General features: G+C 36.3%; 1 non-coding gene across 1 annotated transcript; it reads left to right on the top strand.

The window, feature by feature from the left end:
* Window positions 1–14,543: 14,543 nt before the first annotated feature.
* On the top strand, window positions 14,544–14,651 carry LOC119864535. Its single transcript, XR_005374363.1, has one exon. It is a non-coding gene; the product is annotated as a U6 spliceosomal RNA (small nuclear RNA).
* Window positions 14,652–23,131: the final 8,480 nt, after the last annotated feature.

The following is a 23,131-nucleotide window of genomic DNA, read 5'->3' as shown; positions in this document are numbered from 1 at the left end:
AGGGAATAAAGGGGAAGGGAGAAAAAATGAGTGGGAAATATCAGGGAGGGAGACAGAACATGAGAGACTCCTGACTCTGGGAAACGATCTAGGGGTGGTGGAAGGGGAGGTGGGCGGGGGGTGGGGGTGACTGGGTGACAGGCACTGAGTGGGGCACTTGATGGGATGAGCCCTGGGTGTTATGCTATGTGTTGGCAAATTGAACACCAATAAAAAATAAATTTATATAAATAAAAAAAATCATTCGTTCGTTTTTGGGTAGTGTGTGAGCTAGGACCGCTGTAACAAATTGCCATAGCCTGGATGTCTTAAACAATAGACATTCATTCCTCCCATTTCTGGAGGCTGAATAGTCCAAGACAAGGTGCCAGCAGGTCCAATTTTTTACAAGGTCCTTCTGCTTGACTTGCAGATAGCGTCTCCTTGCTGTCTCCTCACATGGCAGAGAGCAGAAGGGAAGCCAGCTCTCCCCTGTCTCCTCTCATAAGGGCACTGTTGGTATTAGGAGAGTCCCACCCCTCGTGACCTGAGAATATCCTGAAGATCCCATCTGGCAATAACATCACTTTGGAGATTGAGGTCTTAACATATGAATTTTAGGGAGACACAACCATTCCAGGTGGTTTATGATAATAAGCTCATTTCAGATCATCATTTTATTAAAGACCACTATGTTGACTTTATAACCATGATGTCATTATTAAAAATATTCATAATACACAGAACTAAATGTTTACTTTCTCCCTATTAACAAGTAACATATGATGTATTTTTTATCATCTGGGCAAAACATTATTTTTCTAAGTGATAGATAATAGAAAAAACTCCAGTTTCCAATTTGCAGGTATGACTAATCTTTATTGCTCCTAAACAAAAATGTCATTTGGTTGGAACTATCACTATATTTTTTTTCCCTTCACAGATACTAGAGACAGTTCCCTTCACAGATACTAGAGACAGTTTGACATGTAATATGAGAAAGTTAAATATATGCAACTTTTGTATCTGTTGAAAATCGAATTGAGATAAAATTGTGGAGAATTATTTTCATCTCCCACTTTCACTCCCAGCTCAAAACTCCCCACCACCTGACTAGATCACATCCTCCTGCTACACAGTCTCATAATAAACTTTTTTTGAGGGCAGGTGGGGATGACATAGGAGCTAAAAACTGACTTTCCGCTCAGATTCTCCATAAGTCGTATCACAGCAGTCCTCTCCTCTCAATCTTCCATGAAGCAAAAATCAGTCTTTACTCTGGCTTTGCTTATTAATCCCTGCTCTCCACTTCCACCTTCCTCCCTCTTGCTCATTCTTATTGCAGTTTCCACGCAGTAGTCCTCAAATATGACAAACCCTTGCTTACATCAAGGACTTTACCTTTCACTTGCCCTCTGCTGGAGCACATTTCCCCCAGATCTGCATATGGCTTACCTCCTTACTTATTTCTCTCCAATCTCTGCAGAAATGTTACCTCCTCAGGCAGCCTGGGTAGCTCAGTGGTTTCACTGGGGCCTTCAGCCCAAGATCCTGGGATCGAGTCCCGCGCTGGGCTCCCTGCATGGAGCCTGCTTCTCCCTCTGCCTGTGTCTCTGCCTCTCTCTCTGTCTCTGTCTCTCATGAATAAATAATAAAAATAAAATCTTAAAAAAAAAAGGAAAAGAAAGAAATGTTACCTCCTCAGTGATAGAGACTGAGGGGCATCCTATGTAAACATCACCAATAATGTAACAGCGCTCCAGCTGGTCTTAAGGGTTAACTTGCTTCAAGTTGGCACATTCCACGCTTGCTGACTTAAGGCCCTTTATCTGTAGCAGAACCACTGGCCTTGAGGAATAAAGAACCAGAACATTCCCAGGCCACAGAGACCAGCAAGTCTGTCTGAAGACCCCTTAATTTTCTGATTAGCCCAACAATCATTTAGCAAAATGTTTTTGTTTTAAAGTCACACAATGACTTACTGACCTCCCTCTGTGCACGTGTAGATCTGGCCCTCTTTTGCAGAAAGAATAGAGGACTCCTATCCAATCCCTGGGTACCAAGGAGCCAGACCTTCTTGCACAACCTCTGAGCATGGAGATAACTCTGTAGCTGACATCATCAAGTCTGCATGTAATCAAGAAATGTCACAGGCCACTGCATACTCTTAAATGATTAAACCCTTTTCAAAATCTCTGGGTCAGGCAAAAAACCTGGGAGTTGTCCTTAAAAAAAAAAAAAAAAAAAAAAAAGATTTATTTCTTTTAGAGAGAGAAAGAGCATGAGCAGAGAGAGGGGCAGAAGGAGAGAGAGAAAGAATCTCAAGCAGACTCCACGCTGAGCGTGGAACTCCATTCGGCACTAGATCCCACAACCCTGAGATCACGACCTAAGGTGAAATCTAGACTCTATTAAGACAGAGACTTTATCTTTTTTTTCATTCTATTTACTCAGAGTATTCACTGAATGCCTATATTAGCAATGCTCTAGGCACTTGACAAAATTTTGTTTCATGGAACCCATATTATAAAAATAAAATAATAAAATAACAAAATAATAAAATAAAAATCAACAGCTTATCCTCTGAGTTGAGTATTCAACTCTTGGTTTCAGCTCAGGTCATGATCTCATGGGTTGGTGGGATAAATCCTGGAGTCAGGCTCTTAGCTCAGCAGGGAGTCTGCTTGAAAGATTCTTTCCTCTGCCCCTCACACCATGCATGTGCATGCACATTCTTTCTCTCTCTTCCTATCTAAAAATAAAGAAGTAAATCTTTTTTAAAAATCATCAGTTTCTAACCTATACATATATATACATACATAATAGTGCCTACTACTTAGTACAATGTTGTAGATCATGTTTTCCAAAGAAGACACACTTTCCATCTGTTACGGGTTAAATTGTGTCCTCAGAAGGATGTGTTGGAAGTCCTAACCACCTCAGAATGTGCCCTTATTTGGAAATAGGGGCATTGTAGATGTAATTAGTTAAAATGAAGTCATACTAGAGTAGGGCAGACCCTCAATCCAATATGACAGTTGTCCTTATAAGAAAAGTAAAGAGAGACAGACAGGGAGAGAATGCTTGCCATGTGATGACAGAGGCAGAGACTAGAGTTATGCGTGTGGAAGCCAAGGAAGGCCAAGGAGTGCCAGCAACTCCAGAGGCTAAGAGAAAGATAGGAAAGAATTTCTTCCCTAGAGTTTTTGAGAGGGTCAACATCTCAACTTTGGATTTCTAGCCTCCAAAATCATGAGATATAAATTTCTGTTGTCTCGAGCCATTCAGTACGTGGTACTTTGTCACAGAAGCCCTAGGAAACTAATACAGCATCCCATATGCTCTTCTTACAATGTGACTTGGCCCTCATTCCATCGACTATGAACGCCTGTGTCCCCTCTTCTTTTTTTTTTTTTTGTCCCCTCTTCTTGAACCTGAGTGAACTTTAATGACTGCTTCGCCCAGCAGAGAGACAGCAATGCCCTGTGACTTCTGAAGCAAGGTCATAAAAAAATGTCTGTCTCTTCTGCCCTGTTTTCTCAGGATCGTGTTCTTGAAATTCACCCACTATCATGTGTAAAAGCCCAAGCAGTCCACGGAGCATCCCATGTGGAGAGGGATCAAAGTCCCCGGCCCAGAGCCCTGGCTGAGCTCCCAGACAACAGTCAGCACCAATTTGCCAGCCGTATGAGTGAGCCACTTTGAAAGTGAATTCTCCAACTCCCGGTGAAGCCACCCCAGCTAATACCATGTGAAATAAAGATGAACTGTTCCCACTGAGCCCTGCCAAATTACCGATCCATGAGCAGTATAAATAACTGTTTTTGCTTTGAGCTGTTATGTTTTGGAGTGGTTTGTTACACAGCAACTGAAAACTGAAAAAAAAAAAAAAAAAGAAAGAAAACTGATGCATACATGCTTATTAAATATTTATTGAATGAGTAAATAAATGATCTCACACTTTATGCTGGTAATGTGGCCTAGTAAAATGGGTAGATCCCTCCAAAGCGGTCTAATTTAAAACTAGAAGGTATTTATTTTTTTATTATCTGGACAGTCAGACACCATAAATGCACATTGGTATAAATAACAGACAAGGTTCTGGAAGAGGTTTGAGGGGACGGAGTCCAGTGTTGATGTAGAGATTTACCCTGGAGGGACTTAGACATGTCATCCTCTGAGATGGAATGATAGAGGTAAGAATTTTCCCATAGACTTCTCGCTCCATACATTTGAATCCTTGTTTTACATCCACTAACCATTTATTTCTGTTCCTGCCCCACAGGACACACTTATACCACAATAAGATTTTTGTCCCATACCTCCATATAACAATGTGCTAAAAAAAAAACAAAAAAAAAAAAAAACAAAAAAAAACAATGGGCTAAGCAACATAGCCGATGGTAGGGATATTCTTAGAACCCATACCTACACTATGATTGCTAGCAATTACCTATACACAAATGACTACATCCCACAGAAATATCATGCACGAAAACTGAACCAATTATATTTCCTATTTTAGTCTCAATTAGCCTCATGGTATATCTATCTGCCTGTGTCTCTGTCCATTTTAACTCCTCCCTCTTCCCTGCCCTGCCCTGCCCAACACACAAACACACACACACACATACAACTTTTATTATCAGAGCTTAAGTCTGTGATCTTTATTAAAACTATTTTGAGAATAGTTTTAGTGAGAAACTATTATGAGAAAGTCTTAGTGTCATTTTTAGGGTGAGAGACTTCTTCAAGATGAAAACATGAGAATACTGCATCCCAATATAGGAAAGCTTAATCAGAAGCTTAATTTGGGGAAGAAATATAATTGAGAAATGAAGATGAATTTTGGCCAGCTACAGTGTTATTCAGCCTCCTGGTGTTTGTTACTGAGCTAGACTAAATCAATGCCCACTATATCATGTTCTAGAAATTTGTCATTATTAAATAATTTGCAATTTGCACAGATTGATTTATAAAGATTATTGGGGAAGTAAAAAACTAAAAGTGAAGGATAAATAGTAAATGTCAAAAAAATTGTCTATTAAACTTCAGTACACAAAAATTTAGAAACCTATTATGGATCTTGAGTAGATGAGGGAGATAAAGTGTGTGTGTGTGTGTGTGCAATGTTGCTATTCTTTTTGGTATTGATTTTGCTTTTTATTACCTTTTTAAATTACTTTTTTACATAGGATATTCTAAGGGGAAAAGTTGACATCTTGGAAAATATGTACCTTTGTAAGATAACCTTATTAAGTAGTACATAATTCCAAGTCCATAGAAATCTGAATAACATCTTTTGATTTTATTTTTTTATTTTTTTGAGTAACATATTTTTTAAATGTTCTTGTTTTAGCAGGTAGCTTTCCAAATTCCCAAATGTCCACCTTCCATATGCAACTCTGATCCTTGTAATTTCAGGAATAATACCTGTGTAATTTAAGACAGAAATAAATGCTTTCTGAGCTTCCACTTAAACTAGAAATCAATTTTGCTTTTTGACTCAGGTTCTCTGGGTGGCTTTGTAGTCTATATGCTTAAGTCACTAGGTGTGTTTTAACCATATTTGGCTCTGTTACTATAAGCAGCAGTAACTTCCTCTTTTTCTCATTAAATAGTTCAGAAGCCTCCCACAGCTCCCCTCAACAAGAGTTTTTTTTCTTAATGTTGGGAATTTTGGTCAAAATGCTAACCCACCTACTCTTATTTGCATACTCTTTGTTTAAATTGAATAAAACTATGATGTTTTAAAGTTCTTGGTATTTAGCACTTTAATTAAGTTTTCTTTAAATTATCTTTGAATTATTTTCAAGATATTTTTTAGAAAAATAGGATGGCTGTGGATCCAGGGTGGTATATCAGAATGTAAAGACCACAGACTCTGGAATCTCACAGACATCAGTTCATTCCAGCATCGCCACTTTATAACTTTATGTGTTGGGCTGCTTATTGTTATTTAAACTGAGGCTCAATTTCCTCACTGTACTTTGAGCCAATAGTAATATCTGTCACTGGGTTCCTGTGAAACATAAATATGGTCACATAAAATGAGCTTAACATAGTATCCAATACAAAATGGGCACTTAATACATATTAGCTCTTATTACTATTATTGATGTGTACTGTTTATTTTCTTCATTCTAACTCAGTGAACACCACAAAATGTAAATGATAGGCTTAAATAGACAAATCATAACTCTCTACTCTCCCTGCCAATGAGCAAGTATTCTTAGAGAATCACATATCAAATTAAATTTCAACATTTTAGCGAGAAATAAGACATCATTTGACAGGAAAAAAAATTTTTTTTAAATTCAGTAAAAGCTGAAATGAGAATAGCTTGTCCAAAAAAGATATAAAACTCCCAGAGGAACACCTACAGGAAATAAAAGCAGAAAGAAATAATATGGACTTCTCCAAGATCCGGACAAATAGGACCTTGGACAGGAAATGATGTTCAGATTATGCGATGCTACAAACAAGTTTCCTATGAAGACGTTCTCTACCCCATTCATTCACACATAGATTTATCTATTCATTCACCTTACATTTATTAATAGAGCCTACTATGTGCCAAGTATTTTCCCAGACCATGGGAATACACAAGCGAAAAGATAATAATAATACTACTTAATGGCTAATGGAAGTGATGTAATAATAGTATTTTTAAAAATCTTCCAGAGCACACATTTACTATAGCTGTCTGATTGCCAAAGATAGACTAGAATTTGTAGTGAAAGAATGTAAAGACAAAGACTGAGTTAATATTCAATAATTGACATTCAAAAATATGGTTATACATCAGAATCTTAGATTTAAAAGCTAGACTATTGGCTTGGATTTTCAGAATCCTTTATCTCCCTTTTAGGATATTAAAAGCAAATCAGAAAAGGCTTTGCTTTGCCTGTAGCATCCTCCAAGAGTATAAAGACAGCCCTTCAGTTTAAGACAATCTGAATAGCTCTGAGATAGTAGAAAGTTTACAGACACAAAAGAAAAACAATTTACTCTTCTGTCCCAAGGAATCATGGAACAAGGAGTAGGATAGGCAGACATGAGCCCGCTTTCCTTCTCCAGCTTCAACCAGAGAAGGGGCAACACTAGATAACATGGGAAAGTGTCGAGGAAAGGGGACCTGCAGGAACCTAAGTGACACCAGTTAAATCAGGGAGTGCTGCTGGATCCTGAGCAAGCCAAGTAAGAAATACAAATTATACCACCAAGAACCCAACCTTGAATGCTGCCAGCAGGACACACCGCACCTCAGTTTTCTGACGTGTTACCTGGACCAGAGGAGGCAGAGGATGACTCTTCAAGATGCCAGCACGGCTCTACTTTGATAAGGATGCTTTTACCCCACCCATTCTACTTCTCATCACCATCCCTATTCTCATAGATGCCAACATTGTCTTAGGAAGAAGGCAGAGAAGAGAAAAAAATTGTATGAAAGGCTCCATATTTTTTTGCAAAAGGTATTAAACACTGCCCGAATACTCAAGTTTTAAACTATTGAACCAGATAAGCTTTACATTGGATAATTAAGTTGGTTTTCTCCCCTTCCAATTTGTTAATGAAAGTTATATAGAAAGGGTGAAGTAGTTGTAGGCTACATTCAGTAACTATAATTTTTTTTGTACACACATTATAATGTAGGGTGAATTTTTTACCTCATTAAACTAACATTTATTGAATTGTGACCTGATATTGTGTCTCCTCTATCTACAAAGAAACTTAAAGATAGAATCAAGAATTTTGGAATATCAGTACCTGAAAAAAATGCAGAAAAAAAATCTAGTTCCTCCTAAGAGGGTTAACTGACTTGCTAAATTTATCGATTAGTCAGTGGCAGGGCCAGGACTTGCCCCTGGCCCTAAATCTCTGCCATTTTCCCTAGAACAACTGGCTAGGGAAGGGGAAATAGGATTTGAAGATTCTAGTAGGCATAATTCTAAAATAGCTCCTAAAATTTCCACTCCCTACAATAGAGGTGCAGCGTTGTATAATCCCCTCCTCTTGAGTGTGGTCAAGATCTATGGATGTGATGGGATTTCATTCCTGTGATTAGGTTAACTTAGATGACAAGAGTAAAGGAAGGAAGCAATGTTATCTGGGTGACTCTAAGTTAATCAGGTGAAAGCCTTTATAAGAGAATCTAAATAAATAAATCTGAATGAATGAATGAATAAATAAATAAATAAATAAATAAATAAATAAATAAATATCACTCGATGGATCCTTAGGGAATACTTACCTAGGAGGGAGATCACAATCTGGTTCAAGTTTACTGAGGACAATATTTCAAGTGTGAATAAAGCAAGTGCATCAGACTGTGGCCAGAATAAAATTATTGGGTGTAGGTGGGAAAAACAAAATATTATTAAGAAAATTGTCTTCTAGTTCTATTCATCCACAATATGAAAAGGAAACCCTTCAACATCACTTTATATTTTTACTTAGACACTGCACAGAACAATCTTTAGATTAGAAAGTATTTACTGAGAATCATTTGTTTCATTCAATTAACACTTAATGAGTGTTAAGGCCTGTGCTAGGAATAAAATTATAAAAGCCACAGCTCTGAGGAATCTTGACTCTAACTGATCTCCTCTAATATCCTTTTAGGTCTTCAGCACTGTGCTAAGCCCTACTGGTCATCAGTCCTAATGATAGGTCAGGTTCTTTGCCTAAAGAAATTGGACTCAGGGAAATGGAAATAAACATTCTTACTACTAGTGCTAACTTGGTTGAAGCAAATGTTCTGCACCATAAAACGTCAGGAAAAGGGAGGTCACTGGGGACTAGAATAACCCCAAAAACCTCATCTGGGAAGTGGGGGGAGCTCAAGCTGATCCTGAAAGATGGTAGAGCTTAGAAAAACTAAGGAACGTCTTAAGCCATTCTAGGTAAGGAGAGCATCCTAAGGGAATGGAGCTGAAATAAATTTAGCATATTTGAGGAATATAAAGAAAATGCGCCTTTATAGAGCAGAGAGTGTTTTCTGATTGAATAGAGGGAGTGAAAAATAAGAACGTCAGATAAAAGCACAGATCCAAGTATACATAGCATGTTTTTATTCAGCATTTTCTCATTTAAAAGCTCTATCATGTTTGGAATAGATGTTATATTCAGTAGAATCTGCTGGTAATTTTAGTGATATATAGAAGCACTGTAATTCTTCTCTGTGTAAGGATACTCAAAATTTTATCCTCTTCATAACTAGTTTAACAAGTCTTCTTGTGCAGGTCTTCTTAAAAACAGGTTAGAGAAAGAGATGAGGCTCTCAAAAGACACGCTCATTTAGCAATATATGCTTGTCATTGTTTTTTGTTGCTATTTTTGGTTGGTTGGGTTGGTTGGGTTGGGTTTGGTGTTTAACTTTGTTTTGCTAAGAACAAAGGTGCCCAAAGTATGCAAGTCTGAAATATCATTGAATGACTTAAGAATTATCTTAGTAAAAGGTATGAGAGGTGACGAAGCACCAAGGGAACGTCAATACGATGTCTTATAAAGTAACTTAGATACATTAAAATATTGTAGCATAGTTCAAGAAATGCAGAATTTCATCAAGATATAAAAAAGTTTACTGCATTCTTGGTAGGGGTACAGACTTTTCCCTTGCCAAATCAAAAGAAAGAATTTAACAAGAGTGTAATTTCATCCTAAAAATAATAGGTTGTAAAACCAGAGCCATCTAAGATGCATGGACTTAAAGGACCCTATGTTCACAGAAACCACAGCATCATCTGTTGTTAGGGAAGAGACACCCACACATGTACAAAAGCAGATCCCATACCCAGCCCAACGCCTGGCGTGAAATAGTAACAATAGCATGGAAGTGAATTGTTGATATAACCAACCTCAACTTGTGTGAGATGACAAAATTGTTCCTTCAGTGGGAAATATCTTCTTAATTCCCACGATAGTTGTAGAGTAAAGAAATGAAGGAGTAAATCAACCCAGATTAAGAGTATTAATACTCTTAATCACGAATACTTTTTTGTATTTTGTAGTACCATTATTATATTGTATATTACTAAAATATACTATTTTTCTATTTGGCATACTCTTTTTGAATTCTTATACCTTTCAACGTAAAGTTCTTGTAATGTTTTAAAAAATTGGCACATTGGAGAATGTAACAGATTAGTTTTGTGTTTCTAATAGAAAATGTATAATTGATTTCAGATTCCTGATTTTTAAATTGAAAGGTATAAGAATTTAACTTTAAAAGATTTCACTCTTCATTGAGAGAGTCCCAAGTATTTTTCTATTTCTGAAGCATATTAATATTAAGCATAAGCATATAAGCATATTAATAAATTAATTATGAAGTCTCTTAAAGGATATCTATTCAGATTAGCTTATAGAGATAAATGGACACATATAAATCAAATATTTATAAAATTCTGAAAAAGTAAGGAAGTTGAATTTTTAATATTTTAAATGTGATAGACATATCTCTTATTAAAACAGTTTTCTGTGCTTTATGTTGGCTTTATTACACCTCTGATTAATTAAGGGGGAAAATCAAGACAACAAAGCTATAGGCCTTCTTCGATAAGAGCCTCATCAAAGAAAAGACTCTGTTACTTTAAACCATTGACAGTTCAAATAATTGACTTTGGGGTATGAGTTTCTGAGTTGATATTGTTTAGACAACTACCAGTGGACTGATTTTTCAGGATTTTTTTTCCATGAAACAGAAGGCTTCATGAAAGCAGATTCCTAATCTAAGATCTAGTGGAACAAGAATATATAGAACTGAGCAAATTAATGTGGGAAATGTTACTGTAGCTATTTGGAATATTGTCTTATCATAAGGTTCCACTTTCTGGATATATGAGGTATGACTCTAGATTTGTGAAGCCAATTCAAGGAGACATATATTAACATTTGACTGCACTTATGTAAAAAATTAGGCTAAATCTAATGAGACCAGTTGTGTGTGTGTGCATAAGAATGATCTTTGATATTATTATGATCATCAGGCGGGGAAATTATGGGGAAAATTGTGAAAGACATTAAAATGGGCAAAGGAAGATTAATGAGTGTCCTTTCAAAGGAACACTAAGCATTTCTAGTGTATGCCTCCAGGTTATCTGGGAGTCTGCGTCTCTAAGCTGTTAAACAACTGAAAATTATTTAAAAATGGGAGCATGTAAATGATTCTTATCCACAGAGATGCAAATGAATTTTGTCCCACAGAAGTACAATTTCATCACCATCATCCCCTATTCTAAAGAAGAACCTATTTGTAGCTATTAGCAAATTCATTTCACAGTTCCTACTTGCCTCTGATTTCTGTTTTGCATATTACCGCTTTCCTTATTATTAGTTAGACAAAATACCTGACACATATTTATTTTGTATCTGTACAGGATCCATGATATTGCCTCTTTTAAAAAATTATCCTTCAACATAAGCATGTTTCAAATCATTTTGTTTTAAATTTTGTTTCAAACTTGCTCTGAGGAAGGGCTTTCTAAAAGAACAAATTCAGAGATTCGTATATCTTGTTAGTCATATTTCATAAGATTAAAATTTTTTTTAAAAAGAGTGGTTAGATATTCATTGTGAGACCATATATAGAAGACCTAATCAAAGATCACTAAACTCCTTGTAAGACTGGTTAAAAGTTGTTAGGGTACTTCCATGACTGACAATCAGGAGAGTTTCCCAGAAGAGGCTCTTAAGTCTACTAGTAAAATAGATTAAACATTTAATCAGAAATGTTAATTACTTTCCAAAAAGGTTAGTTGACTAACTTGCTCCAGACTAAGTTTAGGAGTAATGTTTTTTTCACATCCTGAACATGTTTAGAAGAACCTGAAATTTTCTTCATTTCTAGGTTTAATTAATTACATTTAAAAGGATTAAGTACTTCAAAGGAGTGTTGCTTAAATAAAGTCATTGCTTGCCTAGTCACGCATTTGAAGTACTTAAAAGGAAAATAAAACATATTAAGTTTTTAAATGCAATTTAAATGTTTCATAATAGATAATTAAACTTGTAAATGAGAGTTATTGTTCAGGCAAGTTTAATCTTTTCAACTGGATTAAATGGCCATAAATCAAAAGTCTTCCAAAAGATGGCTATTTTATTTTACATAAAATTATTAAATCTAGAAATTTTAATGAGTAAATTGTAAGTTAAATTAGAAAAGTTTTAGAAATATTTATAATATTTTTACAATATATTAAATATAAACATTTTTAAAATATATAATCCTTCTCACAGACAAAATTCAAATTGACAGTCCAAAGCTGAAGTGCAATGCATAACAGAAGTCCTGATTTTCATTATTAAAAATGAAATTTTAAAAAATGAAATTAAAAAGAAGTGTTTCCCTTGTAGTAGGCAAAGTAATATTGATTCTTGAAAATTCTGAGTTATGTGTGTTTATGCCTATGTGTATTGATCACAATATAAAATCTATTTTTTACTGAGTGTAGAGTCAGAAAACTTTGAAAGTCACTGATACAGACACACCAGTACCTCCAAACAGCTTGAATTCCCTATCAACTGTTTTCGTTAAGTCTTCAGCTATTAATAATTCCTTCATCTAGCACTTAAAACTGGCTCCTTACTAAACAATATAAGACAGCAAATGCAGGACACACAGTATCTCTTCACATATTTATTTGCTATCTGCTGTGTATTGGTTTGATATGATTTCAAATCCACATTTATCACCTAAGCAAAGTTGTGTTAATCCATTTGATTATGACAAAGATGGTTCTCACCAATAGCAACTCAGTAGGTCAGCTGCCAAGGTGCCCCACTGGGGCTTTCCAAAAAACATGAAGAAACAACTATGGCAAGGGGACATTTGAAACTATAAACACCCAAGGTTTGCATGTTCTGTGTGGACAAGAGGACTCTGCTGACCTAAATAGCTCTCCAAAGACTTTGGGGCTAAATAGCTCCTTCCACAGTAAAGGCGATTCTTACCAGCAGTGGTGCAAACTGAAGTGGCCTTGCAAAAAAGCCCCGGGCCCTGTCCATACCAGCGCGGGGTTTTCTAGCAACAGAGGCTTTTATTCTTGTGCTGGCAGCTGGCAGCTGTCCCTGGCTAAGCATCGACTCCTATTAAGGTGTACACTTCGGCTAAATTTTGATTTTTTTCCTTCTGTCTCCACTTGCCTGGAACAACAGTGTAAGAAATCCATCATTTCTTTGGAGTATGTTCTTTCTTTATAAGCTTATTAAGAGATATTATCCTATATGCTATTGGCTTGTGGAATTTCTGCAGTGAACTTGTTTAAATAAATTTCTGGCAAAGGCATACTCAGTCTCTGGGCAGTAATTTCTACTCAAAACAAAACACCATTCACTCCCTAACCCAATACAAATCTACTTATTCTGAGAATCCACGCCTGATATCTTGTGATATTCCAAGATGTATCACTAGTGTGATACATCTTGGAATATCACTGAGGATCTTCTAGTGGTTTTTTTCTTTTCTTTTTTCTAAGTAGGCTCCATGCCCAACACTGGACTTGAACTCATGACCCTGAGATTGAGAGTTGCATACTCTACAGACTAAGCCAGCCAGGTGTCCCAGTCTCCTTTCAATCTTATCTAACTTGGGTTCCAAGGCCTTAATCATTTCTTCCTTCTTGACATTCTTTCCTTTCCAGGGTACTCATGGTACTACTGTCATCAACCTCCTCTCTCCTTCCCCATCTATCCAACTCTTCTTCATCTTCAAGACTGAGTTTCAAATTTCACTTCCCTTTCAGAATATTACACACTAAACTAATCTTTCCTTTCTTCATAGCACTGTAGCTCCTAAATTTTATATCATATTGTGGTAGTAAATAGCTATTTATTTTCTCATCCTGTTTGTGGCAGAATTTTAAGACATAAAATCAGTCAATTAGGTCATTAGCATCTTATGACTAAGTCTCCTTAGCCACATATTTCAGTCATATCTTAGAGTGGCTTATCTTGATGTTGCCCTAATTCCTAGGTTCTAACAGCTTTTCCTAGAGTGCAAATGTTATCTCCATAGTTCAAAATTTTAATAGTGAATTCTTAGTTTTCAGGATTAGTTTGTACTTCATCTTCTCATTGAAGCCTTTCCTGATATTACTTTCCCTAAATCATTCATTACTTCCTTCTCTATATTCCCAGCGTGAACATTTCTCACAATCATGAATCACACTGCACTATCCTTATTTGTTTAAATATCTATGTTGAGTGTATGTGTAATGTGGTATAAGTGTGTATAGGGGTGAGTATCTGTGTGTGTGTGTGTGTGTGTGTGTGTGTGTGTGTATCTGCCTTTCTGGTACAAGATGTTTGTGTGGTGTCTGTGGTATAATGTGTGTGTGTGTGTGGTGTGAATATAAAAGGATTTTGGGGTGCCTGCATGGTGCAATTAAGCCTCTGACTCTTGGTTTGGGTTCAGGTCATGATCTTGAGGTCATGAGATTGAGCCCTGCATGGGGCTCTCTGCTCGGTCTGGAGTCGGCTTGAGATTCTCTGCTTTCCCAACTGCCCCTCCCACTCATGCTCTCTCTCTCTAAAAAAATAAACAAACCTTAAAAAAAAATTAAGTGCTTGCTTTGGCAGCACATATATGAAAACTGGAATGATACAGAGAAAATTAGCATGGCTCCTAGCACAAGGATGACATGTAAATTCGTGAAGTATTCCATATTTTTTTAAAAAAAGATTTAAAGAGACCTCTTGGAAAATAAATGAAGCCTACAGATGTGTTTGCAGATATGAGCCTCCTTATGATTCTTCTGGAGAGTAAAACCATGAGGCAGATGAAGTTGTATGTATGTATATATATACAAAGTCTATATACATAATCACTAATAATTCATACATAGATGCAATTATAGTCAATATCATGTAGGGTTTTTAGTTTCACATTCCGGAGAAATTCTAATTAAATAATTAATTCTTTATTAATGTGTATTTATTATTTATTTTATTAATTTATTTGTATTCACTTATTAATTTACTGATACTTTATTAAGTTTATTTAGCTAATTTGTATTAAAGAATTCCTCTTATTTTTTTTTAAAGATTTTATTTATTTATTCATGATAGTCACACACAGAGAGAGAGAGAGAGGCAGAGACATAGGCAGAGGGAGAAGCAGGCTCCATGCAGGGAGCCCGATGTGGGATTCGATCCCGGGTCTCCAGGATCGCGCCCTGGGCCAAAGGCAGGCGCCAAACCGCTGCGCCACCCAGGGATCCCAAAGAATTCCTCTTATAACAAATACTACACACACACACACACACTATTTACTATAAAAATTTGGTCTCTGTATTTAATAGATTCATCATAGGTAGTTTTTAACACCCATGTAATTAGGGTAAGGATCCTACAATTGCAGATGTAATCAGGGTAAGGATCCAGATGAGGTCATACTGGATTCGGGTGGGCCCTAAATTCAGTTAGCATCCTTATAAAGAAAACACCTAGACATACATAAAAAGAAGGCCGTTGAAGATAGAGGCTGAGATCGGAATTATGCTGCCACAAGCCAAGAAATGCCAGGAACCACCATAAACTAAAAGAAGCAAGGAGGAATTCTCCCACAGAGCCTTTGGTGGGACAATAGCTCCGCTGACACCTGCCCTCCAGAACTGTAAGAGAATAAATTTTTCTCGTTCTAAGACACCACGTTTGTGACGACCTGTTTGGGCTAAGAAACTAATACACCACTTATCAATTATTCCTTCCCCTTAGATTACGAAGACCTCTTATATAATGTTTTAGTGAAGTAATCATTTTGTCTTCTGAAGCTTTCCTTTCATGCATACTTTAGAAATAAAACAATTTCAGAAATCAAATGAGAAAATGCCTGAACCTTAACAGCATTTTCATTTGACTCCCAAATAGTCCAAAGAGAAGCAAAACACATTATATCCAATATCTATAAAACTGTATTTCACAAACTTGAACTTAAAAAGAGTTTTAGTTTGTGCCTTCGCAATAATTTTCTTCTTAAATTTTTTCAAATTATATATTTCCAGAATTCAATTGAATTATTAAACTTGTTACATATTACTTCAAAATTGTCATTTATATTTTGAAGTTTTTCAAAACTGTTAAAACTGAACTGTTCAAATGGAATCCCTTTCACCTTTGCCCCTTCAATTACCTTTAGCCTATTAGCTTTGATTACTCTCAACTTTCACTGCAAATTAGAAAAATTTAGCTTTTAAAAAATATCTAGGCCTTGTACGCACATCTAGAGAATCTGATTTAATTATTTAAAATGTAGCCTAGCAGCAATATATTTTGCAAATATATTTATACTTTTTATTTCAAACTCTCTACAATTCATTCCATAGACACCTGAAGTTGTAGCTACTACTTTAAAGTGAACATGCATACCGACCACTAATCCTAGAGGCTAATAATTTGCTTTTTTTCATGCCATCTATTTAGTGTTTACCTGCAGAATTTTATGAGACTATTCATCAATGGTAGAAAAGGATTTCACACGAGTAAGACTTTTTTAGGAATAAAACAAATTATTGAAAACTCCATATAATCATTGTCATAAAATCACAAAATAGAAAGGAACCTAATGGAAAAGAATAGAGATAAATAAATAAATAAACAAATAAATAAATAAATAAATAAATAAAACACATATGTAGGTGGTCAATTAACTTATGACAAAGGAGCCAAGAATACGAAATCAATAAATGGTAGAAGAATGCATAGCACATGCAGAAAAATAAAACTGATTCTCTCTCTTATACCATACACAAAAAGAAACTCAAAATGGATTAAAGATTTGAATTTAAGACCTGAAACCAAAGTACTTCCAGAAGGAAACAGATCATCACAATGATTTTTTCTGGATTTAATACCAAAAACAAAGGCAAAGAAAGTAAAAATAAACAAGTAGTAATACACAAACTAAAAAGCTTCTGCGTAGCAAAAGAAATTGTCAGCAAAAAAAAAGACAAAGTATAGAACAGAATAAAATACTGGCAAATCATCCTACCCAATAAGGGGTTAATATCCAAAATACATAAAAAACTTATAAAATCCAATAGCAGAAAAACAAATAACCTAATTTTTTAAATGGGCAAAGAACCTGAATAAACGTTTTCCAGAGGAAACATAAAAATGGCCCACATGCTCATGAAAAGATGTTCAGCATCACTAATCCTTAAGGAAATGCAAATCAAAACCACAATGAGATGTCATCTCAGAGCTGTTAGAATAGCTATTAACAAAAAACAAAACAAAACAAAACAAAACAAAGAATAGCTATTAACAAAAACACAAGCAATAACAAATGCTGGCAAGGATGTGGAGAAAAGGGAACCAGCACGCGCACTGTTGGTGGAAATGTAAACTGGTACAGTCACTATGAAAATCAGTATGGAATTTCCTCAAAAAAATAAAAGAACTGCCATATGGTCCAGCCATTCCACTTCTGAGATATATATCCAAAGGAAATAAAATAATAATCTTGAAAAGATATCTGCAATTTCATGTTCACTGCAGCAGTATTTACAATAGCCAAGGTATGGAAATAACTTCAGTGTCTGTCAACAGATGAATGGATGGATAATAAAGATGAGAGAGAGAGAGAGAATTCAGCCTTTAAAAAGAAGGAAACCCTGCCATTTGCCACAATATGGATAAACTGGAGGGCATTATGCTAAGTGAAATAAGCCAAAAAGAGAAAGACAACTACGACATGGTATCACTTACTATGGAATTTAAAAAAAAAGAAAAGCAAAGCAAACTCAGAAACTGAGTGAATTGATGGTTGCTGAGAGGTAAGGAAAATAGAGACAGGTTGGTAATGGGTACAGACTTTCAGTTATAAGATAAAATCTGAGAGTCTAATGGGTAATAGGGTGACTATAGTTGTTAACACTGTATTATATACTTGTAATTTGGGAAGAAAGTAGAACTTAAATGTTCTCACACAAAACAGTAAATATGTAAGATGATGGATGTGTTAACTAACTCAATGGAGGGAATTCTTTCATAGTGTATACATATATTAAATCATGTTGTACACTTTAAATATCTTACAATTTTAGTTATAAATTATACCTCAATAAAGCTTTAAAAAAAGGGACAACATTGGTCATGAACTCCAACTCTTTCAACTTGTAGGTAAGATATTCCAGTTCTAGAAGTTTAAAGAATCTGTCCAAAATTTAACAGCTAGAAAGTGGCAGCATGAGACGGTAAACCTGGTTTTCTGATTATCTATCTAGCATATATAGAAAGTTATAATAATTGAAAAAGACCTACATTTGTCTTCATAAAAGCGAGGAAATAGAGAAAGGAGTGTTCCATAGACTGGTAAATAAATGTTTTTCTATGCTTGCTAAGCTTCACTGAGTTTTTGTGCAAACTATTTCCTACATCAAAGACAAAATCATAAAAAAATCTCCGTTATTTGTGTTTTTTTGTTTTTAAAGAATGACTGCAAAAAAAATCCACAAAGGGATAACTGCAATTATTCAAGATTTGTATGAGAGCAAATGGGTTTTAACCCAATTGACTTTAAACTACATTTCCAATACAGCAAATTAGCATAACCTGCTAACTCTCAACCAGAATCAACTTTGGAGAAACTATAAATGCAAAGCAGATTCCAAATATTAACAGCAATTATAACTGCAGGAGATATCCATGCAGAAATTCAAGACTGTCTTGAATACATGTTGGAGGGGATAGTGGATGCAGCCTAGGGCACGGGAGCAGAAAACACTGCAGTCAGAAGGTAAGTTGAAGAAAAATCTTTAGGTTCCATTCTTGCCTATCGCCAGAATTGTCTTAGGATAGTTAGTATTTCCCCCTTCATTGCAGAATTCAACTAGCAATAGCCCAATTCTTGGGTGACTACGTATGCATGATAATGTCAGGCAAGGTAAACCCCTGACGGAGGCTGTGGCTGAAATAGGGCTAGAGCTGATGGGAGACTTGGGGCATTTTCTCCATCCTCCATCAGTAAGCTCAGGGCTGGGGGTGACATCTGGTGAGACAGCTCTTCCTGAAGCGTTTCTCCATAGGAGCTGATAGGTGAACTTCTCACCAAGAGGTCACTGAGGGAGGGAGTAATCCAAAGGGACTATAGCAAACAGGGTAATCATCAGTGGGCCCCTGGTGCCCTGGATTTTGCCTTGTCTTCCCTTCTACTTAAACGCATGTGCCCTGAAGTAGACCAGGGATTTCTATGCTTCCCAGAAAAACAGCACTCTTTAGGCACCAGTATTGCCAGAGAACCATAAGCCTACAGGCCAAGTAATTAGAGATCAGAGAATAACATTTTCTATAAAAGAAAACACAATCTAAAAACACTGTCTACAACATGAGAGACTCCTAACTCTGGGAAACGAACTAGGGGTGGTGGAAGGGGAGGAGGGCAGAGGGTGGGAGTGACTGGGTGATGGGCACTGAGGGGGGCACTTGATGGGATGAGCACTAGGTGTTATGCTATATGTTGGCAAATTGAACACTAATAAAAATTAAAAAATAAAAACACTGTCTAAAGCATTATTTTGAGAATTGTCAGACCAAGAATTTAAATCAAACATAATACACATATTTAAGGAGATAAAGGAAGATAGTAGTAACATGAAACCAGAGTAAGAAAAGATAAAAAAGAAAGAAACTATATGGAAACATTAGAAAATATGGTAGTTGAAATAAAGAACACAATACACAGAATAAGAGTAACAATATTGGTTTTTAAAAAATAAGATCAAATTTAGGAACTCTCTCAAAAAGCTAGAGGAAAAATTAAAGAAATAGGAATTATGAAAAAAAAAGCTAAGAGTATAGAAGTACAAATGCTAAAACTTACAAATAGGAGTCTCAGAATGAGATAACTGTAAAATTAGAGAAAAGGAAATATTTGAAGAAATAATGGAGATAAATGTCCCAGAATTCAAGAAAGATGACAGATCTCAAGTTGGAACTGTTCATAAGGTGGAGTGTCTGGGTGGCTCAGTTGGTTAAACCCCTGATTTGGGCTCAGGTCCTCATCTCAGGGTCCTGGGATTGAGCCCCATGTGGGGCTCCATGCTCAGTTGGGAGTCTGCTTCTGCCCTTCACCACCAGAGTCTTTCTCTCTCTTTCAAATAAGTAAATAAAATCCTTTTTTAAGAAAGGAAGTGTTCATAAGTAACAGAGAAATAAGACTTCATGCCAAATCACATTATAGTGCATTTCAAAGAAAAAAATTCTAAAAAGTTGCCAGAGTAAAAGAGCTTATCACCTACAACAACAACAACAAAAAAAAAACCTAATTGTCCTCAGACACTTTGGCACCTAAAATGAATGCTAGTCAATGAAGTAATATTTTTTTTTAATTTTATTTATTTATGATAGTCACATAGAGAGAGAGAGAGAGAGGCAGAGACACAGGCAGAGGGAGAAGCAGGCTCCATGCACCGGGAGCCCGATGTGGGATTCGATCCCGGGTCTCCAGGATCGCGCCCTGGGCCAAAGGCAGGCGCCAAACCGCTGCGCCACCCAGGGATCCCATGAAGTAATATTTTTAAAGCATTGAAGGAAAAGACCTCTGAGCCTAAAATTTTCCATACAGCAAAATTAAATTTTGAGGGTATAATAAAAATATTTTTAGGTATATGGAGTCTCAGAAGGTCTGCCACACAGAACTCCATATTTAAATACAACTTGCAAAAATATAAAAAATAAAGAAAAAGAGAAAGAGAGAGACAAAGGGAGGGAGGGAAGAAAGAAGTAAAGGTAGGATTTTAATTCAGTTGATACTAGAAGGGCATGAAACGTATGAGTAATCATACATCTTGGGCAAAGTCTCCTTTTGTCTAAAAATTAAATTAAAAAAATTTAAACCAAGAAAAGATAAAGTATACCTATTACCCAGAACTACTATTCTGGACAATATTACTATGATAGGCATGGAGAGAGAAACAAGAAAAGGGACATAGAAGTATATTAAAGTACCTGTCTTATGAAGAGTAATAACATATATATTAATAAGATAAATTAGTTGGGGTAAATAAACATCAGTACCTGTCTTAAGGGCAACAGGCATTACAAAGGAAACCAGCATGAAAATAAAATATAATATATAATTTTAAGTCAAAAGAAACAAATCTGATCTATGTAATAAAAAAATAAGAAAAGGGTGGGGAGAAGGTATAGTAAATAGAAAAATATGCAATGATATAGAGCAATAAATCCTAGCAGAACTATATAACATGGGGATGCTTGGGTGGCTCAGTGGTTGAGTGTCTGCCTTCCCCTCGGGGCATGACCCCAGGGTCCTGGGATCGAGTCCCACGTCGGGCTCCCTGCATGGAGCCTGCTTCTCTCTCTGCCCGTGTCTCTGCCTCTCTCTCTGTGTCTCTCATGAATAAATAAATAAAATCCTTAAAAAAAAGAGAGAGAGAGAGAGAGCAGGCCCAAAATGGAGTCACTTCTGCTAAACCCCATGTCTGCAAACCAAGACTTCATACATAATATAAAATCTAATTACAGTTTCAGCCACCCAGGAGTGTAAGCATGAGCCAATCAATCTGGCATTACCTGATCAGCATTAATGAAGTAATCCACCCAAAAGGCCTTTTCATTCCCCTTGGGAGGGTGACCTTGCCTGAAACAACACATTCTTTACTATTAATCCTCTTTCTGCCCCTTCTCTGCCTTTAAAGACCTTTTCTTTTCTACAGGGCAATGGAGCTCTTTTTGATTGCTAGATGGGATGCTGCTTGATACATGAATCATTGAATAAAACCAATGTGATCTTTAAACTTACTCGGTTGAATTTCTGTTATTTAATAACAATAGGTGGACATATGTGTGTAAATACACACACATATATATATTTATTGTACATATGCATGCATATAAATGTGTATGTACGTACATATATATAAAATAAGAAAATACCATAATGTACTGGCAAAGAGAACAACAGAAAAAAGATACATTTATCTAAATGTAAATGTACCTAACAAGACATCCTCAGAATTAGGTGGTAGCAGAGTTGAGAATGGAGCAGAGTAACTTGAATTTGGGATATGTTTAGAAGATAGAACTGAGAGGACCTGGTAATGGACTTGCTTGGGTAATGAAGAGGAAAGAAAAGAATCAAGAATTATTGAGGAGGGGAAAACTAGAGGAAGAGCCAATTGGCACGTGTAGTGGATGGTGGAAATTAAGTGCTCAGTTTTGAAGTTGTTAAATTCGAGATGTTCATTTGAAGCAACAAGCAGGCAGTTGCATACGTAGGTCTGTGGCCCACGGACAGTGCAGCAATGTAGATAGAGATTTGGGAGTCATCACAAACAGCATTTAAAGTAATGAGTCTAGATTAGATTGCATAAATAGAGGAAACATAGAGAAGACAGTGGGCTAAGCACTGAACCCTGAACACCCACTATGTGCAGATCAAGCAGAGAATGCCGTGAAAGCAAAGGAGAGTAAAGACAAGCCAGCGACGTCTGAAGAAATTGTGATGGTGTGTTTTAGAAGCCAAGGACAGGAGTTTTCAAGAAGAGAGGAATCAGCTGAGACAAATATTGCTGAGAATGTAACACAAGGGGAGGAAGTTCAGCATCAGATTTGGCAAGAAGGGGCTATTGGTTGAGCTCAATAAGAGCAGTTTTGATGAAATAGTGGAGAAATCAATATCTTTTAGGCTAGTTGAGTGTGAGGCTTATCACCTCTAGGGAAGTAAATCAAAATCAGTTTTAAAAAAAGATTTCTATTTATTTATTCATGAGAGACACAGGGAGAGAGGCAGAGACCCAGGCAGAGGGAGAAGCAGGCTCCATGCAGGGAGCCCAGTGTGGGACCCCGGGGTCACACCCTGGGCCAAAGGCAGACACTCCACCGTTGAGCCACCCTGGTGCCCCCAAAAGCAGTTTTTGAATTGATTGGAAACTCAAAATTTGAATTGAATTGGAAAGATGAATGCAGTGATCTATTGAGATGCTGCCGCCTGGTGACACCCACTGAGAAAATCAGTTGCCAACCTTTATGTATCCTTCTGTCATGTTTTGATGACTTAGAATGTAAATAGAAGTTTTAATAAGATACTTTAATTGCACTGTGAGACTCTATGCTAACAGTAATCTAACGGTTAATTCCTTTGTCAAGTGAAGAATCCGCTTAAAAACCAATTGATCTCTTTTTAAATAAA

This window comes from Canis lupus, chromosome 19 (assembly GCF_011100685.1).
Source record: "Canis lupus familiaris isolate Mischka breed German Shepherd chromosome 19, alternate assembly UU_Cfam_GSD_1.0, whole genome shotgun sequence".
Taxonomy (NCBI): domain Eukaryota; kingdom Metazoa; phylum Chordata; class Mammalia; order Carnivora; family Canidae; genus Canis; species Canis lupus.
Note: the sequence above shows the minus strand (reverse complement) of the source record. Positions and strands in the feature narration are given on the sequence as shown.